The sequence below is a fragment of the Chiloscyllium plagiosum genome, chromosome 4, assembly GCF_004010195.1.
Source record: "Chiloscyllium plagiosum isolate BGI_BamShark_2017 chromosome 4, ASM401019v2, whole genome shotgun sequence".
Classification (NCBI taxonomy): domain Eukaryota; kingdom Metazoa; phylum Chordata; class Chondrichthyes; order Orectolobiformes; family Hemiscylliidae; genus Chiloscyllium; species Chiloscyllium plagiosum.
In genome coordinates, this window is record NC_057713.1 from 11,000,720 (window position 1) to 11,018,336 (window position 17,617).

General features: G+C 42.5%; 1 long non-coding RNA gene across 1 annotated transcript in view; it reads right to left on the minus strand.

Moving 5' to 3' along the window:
* The window catches only part of LOC122549533, a 54,192-nt gene extending 36,775 nt beyond the window's left edge, over window positions 1-17,417 (minus strand). The window contains exons 1-2 of the long non-coding RNA XR_006311558.1: window positions 17,164-17,417; window positions 16,767-16,944 (exon numbers count right to left, since the gene is read on the minus strand). This is a non-coding gene — a long non-coding RNA (uncharacterized LOC122549533). The remainder of the gene's footprint in view (window positions 1-16,766; window positions 16,945-17,163) is intronic.
* Between the last annotated feature and the right edge of the window lie 200 nt (window positions 17,418-17,617).

Below are 17,617 nucleotides of genomic sequence, written 5' to 3' on the forward strand. Positions count from 1 at the left end.
CTATCCAACAAGCACAGAAAGCTTCAATCTTCAACAGACATGCGCAATCTAACACTGCACAATCAAACATTATGGTAGCTGGCATAGGGTGAGAGGGTGAGAGGGGAAAGATATACAAGTGACCTAAGGGGTGGTGCATGTATGAAATGAGCTGTCAGAGGAAGTATTGGAGGCTGGTACAATTACAGTATTTAAAAGGCATCTGGATGGATATATGAATAGGAAGAGTTTTGAAATTTTCCAAGTGCTGGCAAATGGAACTAGATTTATTTGGGATATCTGGTTGGCATGGATGAGTTGGACCGAAGAGTCTGTTTCGGTGTTGTGCATCTCTGTGACTCTATGACTGAAGATATAAATCAGTCATTGAAAAAATTGTGGTCTCAGGTTAAAATCTAACACCTCAGAGTCTCTGGGGACTTTTAAACTGTGACCTTTATTATTCTCTATTCCGGACACTTTCACTCGATTAAACGTAATACCTGTGTTGTGTATTTGATGTCGAAGTTTATTATTTTTCTTGGAGTTAGGAAATAATAAAATTCTTTTTTTCGTTTATTTAAGAAAATTTTATAATTGGCTTCATAATTTTGACTAGTACAATATTTTAATTGAAGTTTAATAGCTGTATGATAGTAAGAAATAAAAATATTTTTGCAATTGACTGAAAGTGACTTGAAGTCAGAAAACCGGCCTCCCCTTCCTCTCCCGTTTATAAAATTCCCAGATGCAGGAAGATCAAACCTGTTCTAGCACTCAGACAGTTAATATTTTGTTCCATTCTGTGACTCACACTTCCCTGAAAAAGTCCTGCCTCTGCTATTGAAAGCAAGTTGATATAGCTTTGTACATGATCAAAACACTTTACACTCAGTGCAGTGATATTGAATTGGTGTTGCTGTAAGAAAGACAGCAGCTAATTTGCTCAAAGACCGACTGCAACATGGGAATAATCAGAAAAGACAGTTATAGTGAGGTTAGTTGAAGAATAAACTTTAACCATGATTCTGATAAGACCTGCAAATGTACACTTCCGACATAATGCCATGTTGGCAAAACACTCACCTTGAAGGCACAGAGATGGCTTTGGGTTAATGCCTCAAATGGAAGCCAGCCTTGCTGACAGTGTGGGGCTTCTCCAGTACTGCACTGAGAGCATTGACCAAGAACATAACTCATGCCTCTGGAGTGGGAATTCAACCTACGAACTCTCCAAAACAAAGCAACACATTGTAACCACCGATAAGTAAAATTCCCGCAATTCTAAATCTCCACTACTATGTTCCTATTTTCCATTTTTAGCTACATTAATTTCTTTGCATTTCAACTCTTCATCCTTTTATCCTCTGTGATTACTGACAATTCTCTTAAGATTTTCTAACTTTGAAACTATTGATCCCAGGCATATAGTGGGCACAGTGGTGCCAATATTGAAAGACTCCTGCAATATTTAATTATTATGTTTTCCATAATTGTGTAAGCTTTGCAATAGTGATTGAGTCTCTTCAGTCAGAGGCACAGGCAGATGTTTCTGTGACTGCAAGCGAAACTCCTGGTTAGTGTGTTGCCTCCCTGGTACAAGAGCCAAGGATGTCTCAGAGCGGGCACAGGATGTTCTGAAGGAGCAAGGTGAACAGCCGGAGGATGTGGTCTATATTGGTACCAACGACAAAGGCAGAAAGAGATGAAGTTCTGCATCTGGAGATCAGAAACTAGGAAGGACTTTGAAAAGCAGGACCTTTAGGATTGGAATCTCAGAAGAATGTCACAATAGAACACAAAGCCAATGGAGAGCTGCAGACCAGCGTCTACTGGAACGCCACACACACTGAACAGATACTCAACTACAGAAGCAATCATCTCAACACCCTCAAACGGAACTGCATCAGGACATTATTTAAATGAGCCACAACATACTGCAGCACCCAGGAACTATGAAAAGCCAAGGAAAAACACGTATACAATGCTTTCAGGAACAACGGGTACCTGATAAGCACAGTCCACCGATTCCTGCACAAAAGACCTAAATAGGAAGACACAACACCCCCAGAAACTCTAGCCACCCTATCATACATCAAAGGCATCTCAGAAATGATGACCAGACTACTCCAGCCCCTAGGCATCATGGTAGCCCACAAACATTCCTGATGAATTTAAAGGACCCCATACCAAGAACCATCAGAATGCATAAAATACCCTGCAAGGACTGCAACAAACGTTACATCAAACAATTGGGCAGGAAGCTAGCAGAAAGTGCGGACTGCAGATGCTAGAGATCAGAGTCAAAAGGTGTGGTGCTGGAAAAGCACGGCTAGTCAGGCAGCATCCAAGGAGTAAGAGAGCCAACGCTTTGAGCATATCAGAATCAGGAAACTAGACACCAGGATACATGAGCACCAATTAACTACCAAAAGACAAGACCAACTATCACTGGTATCCATACACACAGACAAAGATGGACACCAGTATGACTGGGACAATACACCCATCCGGGGACAAGCTAAACAAAGACACACATGGGAATTCCTAAAAGCCTGGCATTCAAACAATTGACAAACTGGACTCCATTAACAAACACATAGGTTTGGGCCCCACTTACCCCAAACTCTCAGAAACAGAACTGGAAATGATATCACTCACCACAATAAACCGAGACAGAAAAACAGCAAGCAGAATAGAACACCAACATTTCACCAGAGGCTCACTAATGATGTTACATAGCAGGTGACGAAATGTCTGAGAACAAATCTACCAGCTCAGTGAGTAAACTTACAACCTGATTACTTCCTGTGCCGTGTGTCAGTGACGATTTGAATAAGACAATTGTACAATTAAATATCTGGCTAAAGAGCTGGTGCAGGAGAAAGGGCTTCAAGTATGTGGATCTTCAGGATGTTTTCCGGGGCAGGTGGGACCTGGTCAAGAAAGATAGGATGCACCAAAACTGGTGGGGCACCGGTATCCTGCCAGGGAGGTTTGCTCTTGCCATTTTGGAGAGTTTAAACTCGTGTGGTGGGTTGTAGGAACCAGAGCAGCAGATCAGCAAATAAATTGAATGATGAGCAGCCTGAGACTGAGGCCAGTAAGGCTGAGACAGGGAGAGGTTATTGAGCACAATGGGACTGGTGGTCTGAGGTGTACTTGTTTTAATGCAAGGTGTATGACAGGGTAAGGCAGATGAACTGAGAGCTTGGATTAATACATATAACTATGATGTTGTAGCTATTGCAGAGAGTTGGTTGAGAGAGGGGCAACACTGGCAGCATATCATTCTGGGATTTAGATGTTTCAGGCAAAATAGACAGGGGTATAAAGAGGTAGGGGAGTTGCGTTACTAATAAGGAACAATATGATAGCTGTACTGAGGGAGGACACCTTGGAGGGTTCATGCATCAAGGCTGCATGGGTAGTGCTCAGGAATAGGAAGGGTGCAATCACTTTGATGGGATTGTGTCACAGGTCTCCCAACAGTCAGAGGGTGATAGAGGAACAGATATGTGGAGAGATTATGGAACAATGTTAAGACAAGAGGGTTCTTATGGTGGGCGATTTTAACTTCCCCATTATTATTAAAATTCTTGAGGATAGAATTTCCTCACATTTGGAAAAATATGGACTTATTAGCTGTAGGCAAAATGGTTTTGTGCAGAGAAGATCATGTCTCACAAATTTGATTAAGTTTTTTGAGGAAGTGACAAAGATGATTGAGGAGGGCAGAGCAGTAGATGTTGTCTGCATGGACTTTAGCAAGGCCTTTGACAAGGTACCTCAGCGCAGGCTGACACTGAAGGTGAAGTCACATGGGATCCACAGTGAGCTGGTAAGATGGATACAGGATTGGCTTGTTCATAGAAGACAGCGGGTAGCGGTTCAAGGGTGCTTTACTGACTGGAGATCTGTGACCAGTGGCCTTCTGCAGGGATCAGTGCTGTGACCCCTATTGTTTGTAATAAAAGTATAAATTATCTTGAGGGGAATACAAGTGGTCTCATTTGTAAATTTGCATAGACTAGGGAAGTGGTGGATTGCCAGAGGATACATCAGGTTATAGATAGGCTGGAGACTTGGATGGAGAAATGATAGGCAGAGTTTAATCCTAATCCCACCTCTCACCCACACTACCAGAAGAAACGTGGAGGCTTGGGAGAAGGTACAGAAATAGTTTACCAGGATACTGCCTGATTTGGATGGTATTAGCCATAAGGAGAGATTGAACAAACATGGTCTGTTTTCACTTGAACGTCAGAGGCTGAGGGGTGCCCTGATAGAGGTTTACAAGATTATGAGAGGCATGGATGGAATAGCTAGTCACTTTCTCAAAGTAGAAATTACATGGCACAGATTTGGGAATACGATTACAAGGGGACATAGGTTTAAGGTAAAAGGGGGAAAGTTCAAAAAAATTGATGGAGGCAGAGTCTGGTAAGTGCCTGGAATACACGGCTAGAGGGGTTGGTGGAGATGGATACAATAGCAATGTTTCAGAGAAATCTTGACAGATAGATCAGCAGGCAGGGAATAGAGGGATAACAGACCATGGCGAAAGTGAGGACTACAGATGCTGGAAACCAGAGTTTAGATTAGAGTGGTGCTGGAAAAGCACAGGTCAGGCAGCATTGATTTTCCTGCTCCTTGGATGCTACCTGACCTGCTGTGCTTTTCCAGCACCACTCTAATCTAAACTCTGGATAACAGACCATGTCAAGGCAAAAGGTTTTTAATTTAGAAAGGTGTATCAGTGCAGGCTTGATGGGCTGAAGGGCCTGCTCCAGTACTGTACTGTTCTTTGTTCTTTCATTCTTTGTATAATGATGTTAAATTCAAATCACTAGCCAATTATTTGCAATTATTGTCAAATTTTAAAAAATTATTAATAAAAAATGAGTACTTTGAGACAGAACACAAATCATTATTATCACTAAATTTATAAGAGCACAATATCATTAATTTACTGGATTTATTTTTGTTGTTCACCTATGGGATATGGGCGTTGCTGGCTGGATCCCTGGTTTCCCTTGAGAAGGTGGTGGTGAGCTGCCTTCTTGAACTGCTGGAGTCCATGTGCTGTGTGTCCACCTAAAATGTCCAAAGACATGTAGGCCAGGGGGATTGGCCGTGCTAAATACAGTGTTACGGGGTTAGGATGGGGTACTTTCCGGAGTGTCAGTGCAAACATGGTGGGCTTCTATCTGCACTATAGGGATTCTATGAGAGAGAAAGAGTTAATGTTTGGTGTCCAGTATAATTCTTCATCAAAATTCTCTGGAAGTCTAAATTATCCTAAGTCCTATAATGGCAACTAGTGAAATTCCAACTGAGTTGGAAAACATTCAAATTGAACCATAGCCCTAATAATAGGCAAAGCAAAAATGATAATTAATTATTGTTAAAAACTCATCTGATTCACTAATAGCCCTTAAGGAAAGAAAGCTGCTGTCCTCATTTGGTCTGGCCTACATATGGCTCCATACCCACAGCAATGTGGTTGACTCTTGACTGCTCCTTGAAATGGCTCATCAAGCCACTCAGTTTGAGGGCAGTTAGGGATGCTCATCAAATGTTGCCATTAGCGTTGCCCACATCCTGTGAAAGAATCAAATGTTAAAATCCTCTTCCACCATCTGCCCTTGGCTGTCCACTCCAGTGAGGTGGCTCTCATCTTGTTCCATTCTTTGCCACACAGTTGTGGCCAGGGACTCTTCTCAATGGCCTCGCTCCCTGCTCCTGCACTTTGACCTTGAGGATTTAACCTCTGGCCATCCCATTACTCTCCACCCTGAGAGTCAACTTGGGCTTTCCAGTGGTCCCATAAATCTGGCAATAATCACCTTCCCCTCCGATGCTCAGTTGGTCAGCTGAAGTCAGCCACCCTAGGCATGTTCCTCTCGCTGCTGCACACACTTTAAATTCTGTTCAAATTAGTTAAATTCACTCAATTAATTTGCCCTTGGTCCATCAAACCATGAGCAGAAGTCAATTGAAGTCACAAAGGTAGGTCCTGCTGTGCTGCAGTAATTAGTTTATTGAATATAGCAATGACCAGCAATCAATTAAGACCAATTAAAAATCAGGACCGAGAGCATTAAATCAGTTGATCAATCTGCCTTGGTTTCCCACAAATCGACTGATTTAGAAAGTTGAAGAATGGCTCATTTTCTGGTGAATAAATTTGTTTTCGCACTACCAGAAGGCCTCCTTCATTCCAGCCATAAATCGTCTCTCATCAATTGTGCTGATTCACAGGAGGTTTTACCCTTGGGTTTACACCAGTGAGAGTATGCAGCAACTGCTGAAAATGTGTTGCTGGAAAAGCGCAGCAGGTCAGGCAGCATCCAAGGAACAGGAGAATTGACGTTTCAGGCATAAGTCCTTCTTCAGGCTTATGCCCGAAACGTCGATTCTCCTGTTCCTTGGATGCTGCCTGACCTACTGTGCTTTTCCAGCAACACATTTTTCAGCTCTGATCTCCAGCATCTGCAGTCCTCACTTTCTCCTTGAAGAGTATGCAGCAACCTCACCTCAGTGGGACCACTGCTTTTTTGCAATACATTACCCACTGCAGCTGAGCTGGACTCTGGCAGTGACTACATTCTATCAACCATTCCGTCCCTGTTTTTGGAAACTGGTCTATTTGGAGTGGAAGACTACGCTTTTGGAAATATAATGGCCAGTAACTAAAATGTGGGTAGAACAGAAAGAGACAGAGAGAGACAGAGAGAGTTTACAAATGGATGTGAACAAACAGAGAAGCAATTAGCTCACATTGAAGACCTTGAAGAAGAATTAGAATTAGAATTAGGTTTATTGTCACATTTACTGGAGCACAAGGATCCAGGAGTACAGCAAAAAGTGTACAAAGTCACCATTTCTTACGCCACCTTAGTTACAAAATGTCAGGTATAAGTGATAAAAATTAAAACATAAAATTAAAAGATCAGCATTACAGTCCTTGTAAAGCCAGGTACAAAGATACCTAGGTACAAAATTTTAGGCCTAAGTTAGAAAAATAATAAGAAAAGTTGGATAGTGCCCCTGGATTAGTGAGGGTTTAGGGTAAACTGTTCAGTTCACTCTCCACAGATGCTTCTGGACCTGCTGAGTTTCTCCAGCAAATGCTCTTTATGTTTCAGGTTTTCAGCACCTGCAGTTCTTTGCTTTATTTTAGGGTATGAGTGTCAAAGCGAACAGGGCCTTTTGTGAACAGAAGAGTGTCACGAAGAATCACAGAGGTAGGCCATCTTGTAACATTTGGAGGATGTAGTGATGGGAACCAGGTGACTACAAAGTTCTTGAATGGGGGTTGTTAACCTGGGCCAATCAGGAAAGCGTTGGCTGACCAATATAACCAGGAGAGCCCGGGTGTCTCTGGAGAAGGAGCTTGCACCAACACCCTGGGGTTGTTCAGGGAGAGGTGGGCGCCGCAGGGAGTGGAGTGCATTATTTCTCCCTCCAACTCTATTTTGATTTAGTCCCTACCCTCCCCTTCACTGTTTTGATCACACAGCACTGCCCTTTGATGTGAAGGGCAGTGTTTGTCACTGGCCACCCGGGTGTTTTCCTATCTTCCTGGTGTTGGAAATTGAATAAAGATTGGTGCACTTTGTGCCTTCCACTGTGTCTCACACCTGCACACACACACCATGGGTGCTGGGGATAAAATAAACACTACCGCACTTAGGTGGTAGTGTGGGGGGTTAAATTATAGAAGAAAAAAAAAGAAAAAAAAGAGAAAAAAGAAAAAAAAAAGAAAAAAAAAAAAAGAAAAAAAAGAGAAAAAAGAAAAAAAAAAGAAAAAAAGAAAAAAGAAAAAAAAGAAAAACAAAGAAAAAAAAATATAACCAGGAGAGCCCGGGTGTCTCTGGAGAAGGAGCTTGCACACCCTGGAGTTGTTCAGGGAGAGGTGGGCGCCGCAGGGAGTGGAGTGCATTATTTCCCCCTCCAACTCTATTTTGATTTAGTCCCTACCCTCCCCTTCACTGTTTTGATCACACAGCACTGCCCTTTGATGTGAAGGGCAGGGTTTGTCACTGGCCACCCGGGTGTTTTCCTATCTTCCTGGTGGTGGAAATTGAATAAAGATTCATGCACTTTGTGTCTTTCACTGTGTCTCACACCTGGCACACACACCATGGGTGCTGGGGATAAAATAAGCACTACCGCAGAAAAATAAATAAACAGGAGATTACGTTAGGGCCCGGGTGTCTATTTTGATTTAGTCCCTACCCTCCCCTTCACTGTTTTGATCACACAGCATTGCCCTTTGATGTGAAGGGCAGTGTTTGTCACTGGCCACCCGGGTGTTTTCCTATCTTCCTGGTGGTGGAAATGGAATAAAGATTTGTGCACCTTGTGGCTCTCACTGTGTCTCACACCTACACACACACACACCATGGGTGCTGGGGATAAAATAAGCATTACCGCAGTTAGGTGGTAGTGTGGGGGTTAAATTAAAAAAAAATAAACAGGAGTGTTGCATTGTCCTTATAACTAGAAGAGCCCGGGTGTCTCTGGAGAAGGAGCTCGCAGTGTCCACCAATGCCCTGGAGTTGTTCAGGGAGAGGTGGGTGCCACAGGGAGTGGAGTGCATTATTTCCCCCTCCAACTCTGTTTTGATTTAATCCCTTCCTTCCCCTTCACTGTTTGATCACACAGCATCGCCCTTTGATGTGAAGGGCACTGCTTGTCACTGGCCACTTGGGTGTTTCCTTTCTTCCTGGTGGTGGGAATTTAATAAAGATTTATGCACCTTATGTCTTTCGCTGTGTCACACACACACACACGCACACACACACAACATGGGTGCTGAGGAAGATAAAAGAAAATAAACAGGAGTGTCAGAGGTTCTGCTCACTCTGAGAGCTGTCTCTGAGGGAGCTGGATCAGTGTGAGTGAAGGACCCTGCTCTTTTTTCCCTGTATTATAGGGGAGAGGAGACTGCTTCTGTTGGTGTCTTCCCATTCAGGAGGAGTTTATTTTGAAGTTTTTGTTTATTCTTTATCTTTTATTGAGAAGAAGAGAAAAAACTATAACCAGGAGAACCCGAGTGTCTCTGGAGAAGGAGCACACAGTGTCCACCAACACCCTTGAGCTGTTCAGGGAGAGGTGGGTGCCGCAGGGAGTGGAGTGCATTATTTCCCCCTCCAACTCTATTTTGATTTAGTCCCTACCCTCCCCTTCACTGTTTTGATCACACAGCACTGCCCTTTGATGTGAAGGGCAGGGTTTGTCACTGGCCACTCGGGTGTTTCCTATCTTCCTGGTGGTGGAAATTGAATAAAGATTCATGCACTTTGTGTCTTTCACTGCGTCTCACACCTACACACACACACCATGGGTGCTGGAGGGTGGTGGTGGTGGGGGTGGGGGGGGAGGCGTGGGAATGAAGACAAAATGAAAAAGGAAAAAGAAAAAAAAGATTAAAAAAAAATATATAGCCAAGAGACCTGGCCAAACTGGCCATAAACAGGTCCCGGCAGCGGGCCGTGGAGGGGGTCGTTAGGGCCAACTGCCTGCCCCTCTTCCGTGGTCACGTTAGAGCCTGGGTGTCCCTGGAGTTGTTCAGGGAGAGGTGGGCGCCGCAGGGAGTGGAGTGCATTATTTCCCCCTCCAACTCTATTTTGATTTAATCCCTGCCCTCCCCAAAGGGCAATGCTGTTTGATCACACAGCATTGCCCTTTGATGTGAAGGGCACTGCTTGTCACTGGCTACTCGGGTGTTTCCTATCTTCCTGGTGGTGGAATATAAGTAACAATTTTCACACTTTTTGTTCTTCACTGTGTCTTACACCTGTACAAATGTGACATGGGTGCTGGGGAAAAATAAGCACCATTGCTGTTAAGTGGTAGTGTGGCAATTTATAAAAAGTAACGAGGTGATTGAAATCTCCTGAGTTGAAGGCTGATTCTGAGCTGCCTGAAAAAAAATATATAAACAGGGGATCTAGAAAAAGAATGTAAACAGGAAATGAGAATCTCCTCAGTTCAGGCGACTGATTCTGAGCTGGCTGGCCACGCAGCCAGTGCGCTACTGTGAGGAGATAGGAGCTCTGCCTTTTGGACTGAAAATAAAAGAAAAAATATAACCAGGAGATTAGAATCTGGATGTAAGTTAGCTCGCTGAGCTGGAAGGTTTGTTTTCAGACGTTTCGTCGCCATACTAGGTAACATCATCAGTGAGTCTCCAATGAAGCGCTGGTGTTATGTCCCGCTTTCTATTTATGTGTTTGTGTTATTGATGCCATTTCCTGTGTTGATGATGTAATTTCCAATTCTTTTTCTCAGAGGGTGGTAGATGGAGTCCAAGTCAATGAGTTTGTTGATAGAGTTCAAGTTGGAATGCCATGCTTCTAGGAATTCTCGTGCATGTCTCTGTTTGGCTTGTCCTGGGATGGATGTTTTGTCCCAGTCGAAGTTGTGTCCTTTATCATCTGTCTGTAATGATACTAGTGAGATAGCGTCATGTCTTTTTGTGGCTAGTTGATTTTCATGTATCCTGTTGGCTAGCTTTCTGCCTGTTTGTCCAATGTAGTGTTTATTACAGTTCTTGCAAGGTATTTTGTAAATGATATTATGTTTGCTTGTTGTCTGTATAGGGTCTTTTAAGTTCATCAGCTGCTGTTTTAGTGTGTTGGTGGGTTTGTGGGCTATCATGATGCCAAGGGGTCTGAGTAGTCTGGCAGGTCATTTCTGAGATATCTTTGATGTAGGGGAGAGTGGTTAGGGTTTCTGGATGCACTTTATCTGCTTGTTTGGGTTTGTTGCTGAGAAATCAGTGGACTGTATTCATTGGGTGTCCATTGGTCTTGAAAATGCTGTATCAGTGATTTTCCTCTGCTCTTTGTAGTTCCTCTGTGCTGCTGTGTATGGTGACTCATTGAAATAATGTCCTAATACAGCTTTGTTTGTGGGTGTTGGAATGATTGCTTCTGTAGTTGAGTTCTTGGTCTGTGTTTGTTGTTTCCCTGTAGATGCTGGTTTGAAGTTCCCCATTGGCTGCTTGCTCTACTGCGGCATCTAGGAATGGCAGCTTGTTGTTGTTTTCCTCCTCATTTGTGAATTTTATGCCAGTTAAGGATAGTATTGATGGTCTTGAAGGTTTCTTCTAATTTGTTTTGTTTAGTGATGACAAAGGTGTCATCCACATAGCGGACCCAAAGTTTGGATTGGATTAGAATCTCCTCAGTTGAGGACTGACTCTGAGCTGGCTGGCCACAGCCAGTGTACTGAACAGTAGTCTATAAAGAGTGGCTTCGTGACGGAAAACAGCCTCTGTGCAGTTACTTAGACTCCTGAAAATGGAGAAATCTAACGCATTCAATTGCCTCATATACCTTGTAGATTTAACAAAAGGTTCAATCTCAATAACATTAAAAACCTTGTTATTTCACAACTGATAGATTAATAAAGTAAAACTTTCAAATATCTGCATTAGATTGTCCTCAATCTTCGAGGGACATGAGGTGATCTTCATACTTCAAATTGTTATGACACCCCCCCCCTCCCCCGCTAATTATTTTTTGAGCCTGAGCACAATATTAACTGGAAAGCTATCAATGAACATTCAAGCACACTGAGAACAGGAGTGCTCATGGTCAGACGTAACACAGTTTAGAAACGTAGAAAATAGGAGCAAGAGTAGGCCATTCAGCCCTTCGAAGCAGATGTTTATTCAATATGATCATGGTGCTTGCCTTTGTCCCACATCCTGTGATCCCTGATTTTGTTGGGTTAAAGCTTCAGTATTCTCCACTTTAAAATTCCAGTTAAAGACTTTTAGTGTTGAAAGAGAAATTCAAATAGATTTACCATGATATTTTGTTTTGGTTTAAAACAATGATACTATGCAGAAAGACAAGCACAAACGTAATAATATTCTTTATAGGGATGTATGTTGCGCACTCAGATTTACTGCTACTTCTGAAGGACCCCTCATACAAAGCACAAAAGTTTTGCAGGGACCACTATCAGTTTGGTACAGTCTGTTATAGAATTACCCTGTTTCAGCTCTCATAGAGTCATAGAGTTATACAGTACGGAAACAGACCCTTCAGTCCAACTTGTCCACACCAACCAGATAGTCTAATTCCCTAGTCCATTTCCCTTTAAATCCTTCCTATTCATATACCCATCCAAATGTTGCAAATGTACCCACCTCCACTACTTCCTCTGGCAGCTCATTCCAAACGCACACTACCCTCTGCATGAAAAAAGGTACCCTTTAGATCCATTTTAAATCTTGCCCCCCTCACCTTAAACCCATGGCCTCCACTTTTATTAGACGCCCCTACCTCAGGGAAAAGACATGTCCATGCCCCTCATGACTTTATAAACCTCTATAAGGTCACCCCTCAGCCTCCGACACTCCAGGGAAAACAGCCCCAGCCAATTCAGCCTCTCCCCATAGCTGAAACCCTCTAACCCCAGTAACATATTTGTAAATCCTTTCTGAACCTTTTCAAGATTAACAATATCCTTCCTATATCACGGAGAGCAGAATTGGACACAGTATTCCAAATTGGCCTGACCAATGTCTTGACATCCTCAGAGGTAAATCTTTACCTTGTATTGACTCTGGAACCTCAACCCCTTGTGCTGGTTACTTTTCTGAAACTTCCGAGCTAATTTAGCTGATTGTAATTTCCTTTGCAATTGGTTTGCACTGGAGTGGATTGTCCACTCGATTCCAGATAAACGATCATCCAGCTGCTCTTCCTTTGCAAGATTCAAATCAATAAACCCGGGCCAGTTGCTGTTTTACAGTTCAAACTCTTCCAATCTGACTGTATTCAAAAAAAAGTGAACACTTTATTTCGGTGTTCTGGTAATTACTAAAGCGAGGCATTTTAATTATCTTACCTTCGTAACAATCATCCCTCAGGACATAACGTTATTTCTAAAATAGTAACATGCTTCAGGAAGTAAACATTTGCATCACCACAAAATTAACTCATAGTCCCTTGGCATGCTGTGGCAGGACAGGGGGATTGAAATATGGGAACTTGCCATCTCTTCAGGAAGAAAGGCCATAAGAAATGGGGGCAGGAGAAGGCTATTCGGCCCCTCGAGCCTGCTGAACCATTCAACAGGATTTTGGTCGATCTTCACATCCACTTTCCTGCCTTTTTCCACACAAACCTTGGCTCTTGGTTTGGGTGGATAATGGTCCAGTGGCATTATCACTAGACTATCAATCCAGAGAGCCAGGTCATGTTCTGAGAATCCCACCACAGCAGTTCGAATTCAATAATAATCTGTTTAATAATAAGTTTAATGTTGACTATTGCCGATTGTCAGAAAAAAACCCATCTGGTTCATTAATGTCCTTTAGGGAAGGAAATCTGTCATCCTGACCTGGTCAGGCCTACATGTGACTCCAGACCCAGAGCAATACAGTTGATGCTTAACTACCCACTGGATAATTGGAGGTGGGCAGTAAATGCGAGACAACCGGTGATGCTAACATCCCATGAGCTTGAAAAAAGAATCCCCTGTTGATCAAGATGCAATCAAGAGTAATGTTTCTCACATTCACTTGTTTGGGGTTGGGTTGGTGAGGGAGGGGTACTGATACAAAGCAAGAGAGCAATGAGTTTATAGCATGGATATCCAGCTCAAACTGCCCTGTTCCAGTCTTGTGCTCCACATGAAACCCTTTTCACTTTATTTCATTTTATAGCGGTTCACATAACATATCCCTCATGTTCTCCATCTAGCTTCCACTGAAATGCTCACAGCTTCGATATCAGCTTTGGATAGCTATATTTTTCAACATTTCCAGTGCCTTTTTTAAAAAATTCATTCATGCAATGCCAATGTTGCTGGCTAGGCCAGCATTTATTTGCCCATCTCTAATGTCCCTCATAACATATGGAGACTGAAACAATGCACTGTTAGCCCAGTGTGCTTTAGCCAAGCTATTAAGGAAATACTGAAGACTTCAAGGGAAAGTTTAATAGACAGAGAAAGAATGAATTAGAAAAATTTGCACTTTCTTGGACAAAGCCATAATAGTAAATAATAAAGTCAGCATTGTCCCACAGGACTAGAGTGCTGTTCTCTCATTATAGGGAGAGATGACTGGGGGTGGTTTAACCTGAAGGTTACCACACCTTAAGCAAGGGGTGAGACTGAGGAGGAGGGACTGTCATGGAAAGCTCAACAAGATAATGAATGATGAATGTATGCATTTTTTTATTCTTAACGATCCTGAAAGCTCCTTTGCTTAGCTTTAACTAACAAGAGTCGTGAGTTTGGTGCTGGAAAAGGGAGCATTCAAGGAGCAGGACAGCTGACATTTCAGGCAAAAGCCCTTTATCAGAAAGGCTGAACTAACAAGAGTCAAGTGTAGCTTTTATTTGTCATTTGTACATGTACAACTGATACAGTAAAAACGAGACAGCTTTCCTCCGAGACCAAGATGCTACATGGACAACACAAACTATACAATCATACACAGGGCGGCAAGAAGTGCAAAACACACGAGACAGCACAGTGATTTCTGATGCATCATGACAATAGGCACAGTTGTGTACAAATTACAGTGCAATAAAAGAATGATAATTAATAAAACATGAAGCGGGTTAATAAATACACATCAAACACATTATCTATTAACCTTAACCAGTTCATTATAAACTCAGCATCACTCGACCATCCAAGGTTTTTCAGGAGTTCATCCCAAACAATGCTTGAGGTTCTGGGTATCACAATGGGTGGGGAGTGAGAAATGCCAGCTTTGGTTGTGGCTTCTTGCAAACCAGAACCAGTACATACTGACCTGAGTAAGATTAACTACAACGCTTTTGGCATCAACTTCCAGAGAGTGCAGGAACAATCATCTTATTGATGAATCAAACTGTACCCAATGGGGCATTTTGATTGCATCCGAAATCTCCCAACGTTGCTGACCAGTTGACCACCTTCCTCATTTCACATGATTCAGGCAACAAATAATTATTCGTTACTTATTAAATTGTTCCTGCAACAACTGCGTCAGATGTTATGGGGAAGCCTGTACAGTAGTTGGAGAGGAATTCTAATGTGGGTGGCCCTTGTGATTGTAATTTTGCTAAAGCAAGAGATTTTATGAAGAAAAGAAACACTGACCAGGCAGTTCCTGAGAAGATGAAATAGAGATTTTTATTGATATCTTTACTGACATGAAAGGTTTAGACAGTGTTAATACAAGAGAACGGTTCTAAAAGTCTCAATGATCCACATTGAGAGACCAAAGACTAAAGGTGATTGGCAAAGGAGCCAGACACAACAATGAGAAGGAACTTCATATTCAACAATTGGATACAACTTGAAATGAAGAGCCTGGTCTGGAAGCAGACTTGACAGTAGTCTTCAATCAGGAATGGGATATATACTCACAGGAGAAAACTGTTGGGATAGAGGGATAGAACAGGATGACTCCAACTGGATTTGTCTGCAAAAGAGCAGGTGAAGATTTGATGGGCTGAATGGCCTCCCTCTGTGCAGTACTATTCTACAGACAGAATTTTCCTTTTCGAGGCTTAGTTTGGAGGTGGTCTTAAAAATGGTTGACATCTCACAGGTCCCAGTGAGGAGCAGAACTTCCCTGCCTATCCACCCATGAAATTTGATGTTTTACCTTTCCATGAATATGTAATAAGCTGAGAGGAAGGTAATTGTGTGAGAAATCTCCACACACACCCAAGGGCAGAAGTCCCTCTTGCCTTTACAGCCCCTTCCACACACAACTTCATCAAAAAGAAAAGTCAGCCCTTTGGGTGAGGACCTTGCTAATAGGTGGGTTATGTAACTGTACATAACATTGAGTGTAGCAGCATCTAGTATAGTTAGCTTTGACTTGTTGCACTCGAGGGTTGAGTTATGTACAAATATTAATAAACTCACAACATTAACATTTCTCCTGTCATAGTCATAGAGTCATAGAGTCATACAGTATGGAAACTGATCTTCCAGCCCAACCAGTCCATGCTGACCATAATCCCAAACTAATCTAGTCCCACCTGCCTGCTCCTGGCCCATATCCCTCCAAACCTTTCCTATTCATGTATCCATCCAAATGTCTTTTAAACGTTGCAATTGTACCTGCATCCACCACTTCCTCAGGAAGTTCATTCCACATGTGAACCACCCTCTGTGTAAAATCTTTGCCTCCTATGTCTGTTTTAAATCTCTCTCTCCTCACACCTTAAAAATAAGCCCCTAGTCTTGAAATTCCCCATCTTAGGGAAACGACAACTCTATCTATACCTCTCATTATTTTATAAACTTTTCCAGGTCACCTCTCAACCTCCTACACTCCAGTGAAGAAAATCCCAGCCCATCCAGCCTTTCTTTATAACTCAAACCTTCCTGAATGGCCTCTTCATCCACTCAGCTTATATTCCATTCACACATACACAAGCCGCATGGTTCGTATGGAAAAAAAATGTATACGTCCCCAATCCTGCATCTCAGCAGTGTCTTTTCATGATGAGCACGTTTGCCCAGAATCATGGGGCTCCATTGGATAAAAGCTACCATACAGCTGCATGACGCATTGCCATATCTTGGAGTGATGCTGAGTAAAGTCAATCTCTTAACATTGTGCTTAAACAGTTGAGGCTTGAAGCTACCTGGTTATGGGCAATGTTGATTCAGACAGTTTGAGCAGATACATCTAATGACTGTTCAGAAGCAGCAGGGTCATAACAATCATTAAAAGGCAAGAGATTTTAGTTCCTTCATCACCCTCTTGACCACAGTCCTTTGTACATTTGTGTCTGACTTACCAGAGCAGCGCTTGGCTTCTTTACTATTGTCATCCTTTATTCCCCATGACAGATTATGCAGGTGGAACCACAGGAGAGGCATACACTGTGTTTCGAGGTGATAAATTAGTGGCTGATTACCACAGCACATTCAAGCTTCTCACAGTCTTCATGAAACTAAAGGCAGTTGTCTCACATGCTGTGAATACAATGTTTAATTTTGTGTGGTTAATAGAAAAGGAAAAAATGAAAGCACAGAAATAAATAATCGTGATTGGGATATGATTCTAGTGCTGGTGCAGCAACGGAGCCGAAGAGTCAAGTGAACCATGTATTCTCACAAAACAGAACTGCCTCATCTTTTCCACACAACATTAAGCTCAGTTCAAAAGCAATTATTTTGAGTACAGGCACCTACCTCAGTCAATGCATTAGAGCTACACCCCCTTCAGATCTTTTTTTTGTCAGGTTTTTCAGTAATACGTTCAGACACTAGTGCCAAACTAGCTATGACTGCTTAAACAGACACACTCCAGGATTTGTGTTGTTCCCTGTCAAGAAGTGTTGATGAAGGGATTCAGAGTGGAATTCGACATCTTAGAAACTACTGCTTACTTTTGTCTTCATGACTTGATCTATATTTGCTTCTTTGAACGGTCTCTGCCTCTTTCACTCTCTCTCTCTCCTTCTCTCTCTCTCCCTCTCTCTCTCTCTCTCTTCTTTCCTCTATTTCTCTGTTTACATCTATTGATCCATGTCCTCTTGAATGTTCAGCTCTGTTAAAGGCGCGGTGTGGGGTTGGAGGGGGAAGGGGAGAAAGGAACTGGAATCGGCCAATTAAGAGATGTGTCTGGATGTCAGTAACAGGAGAT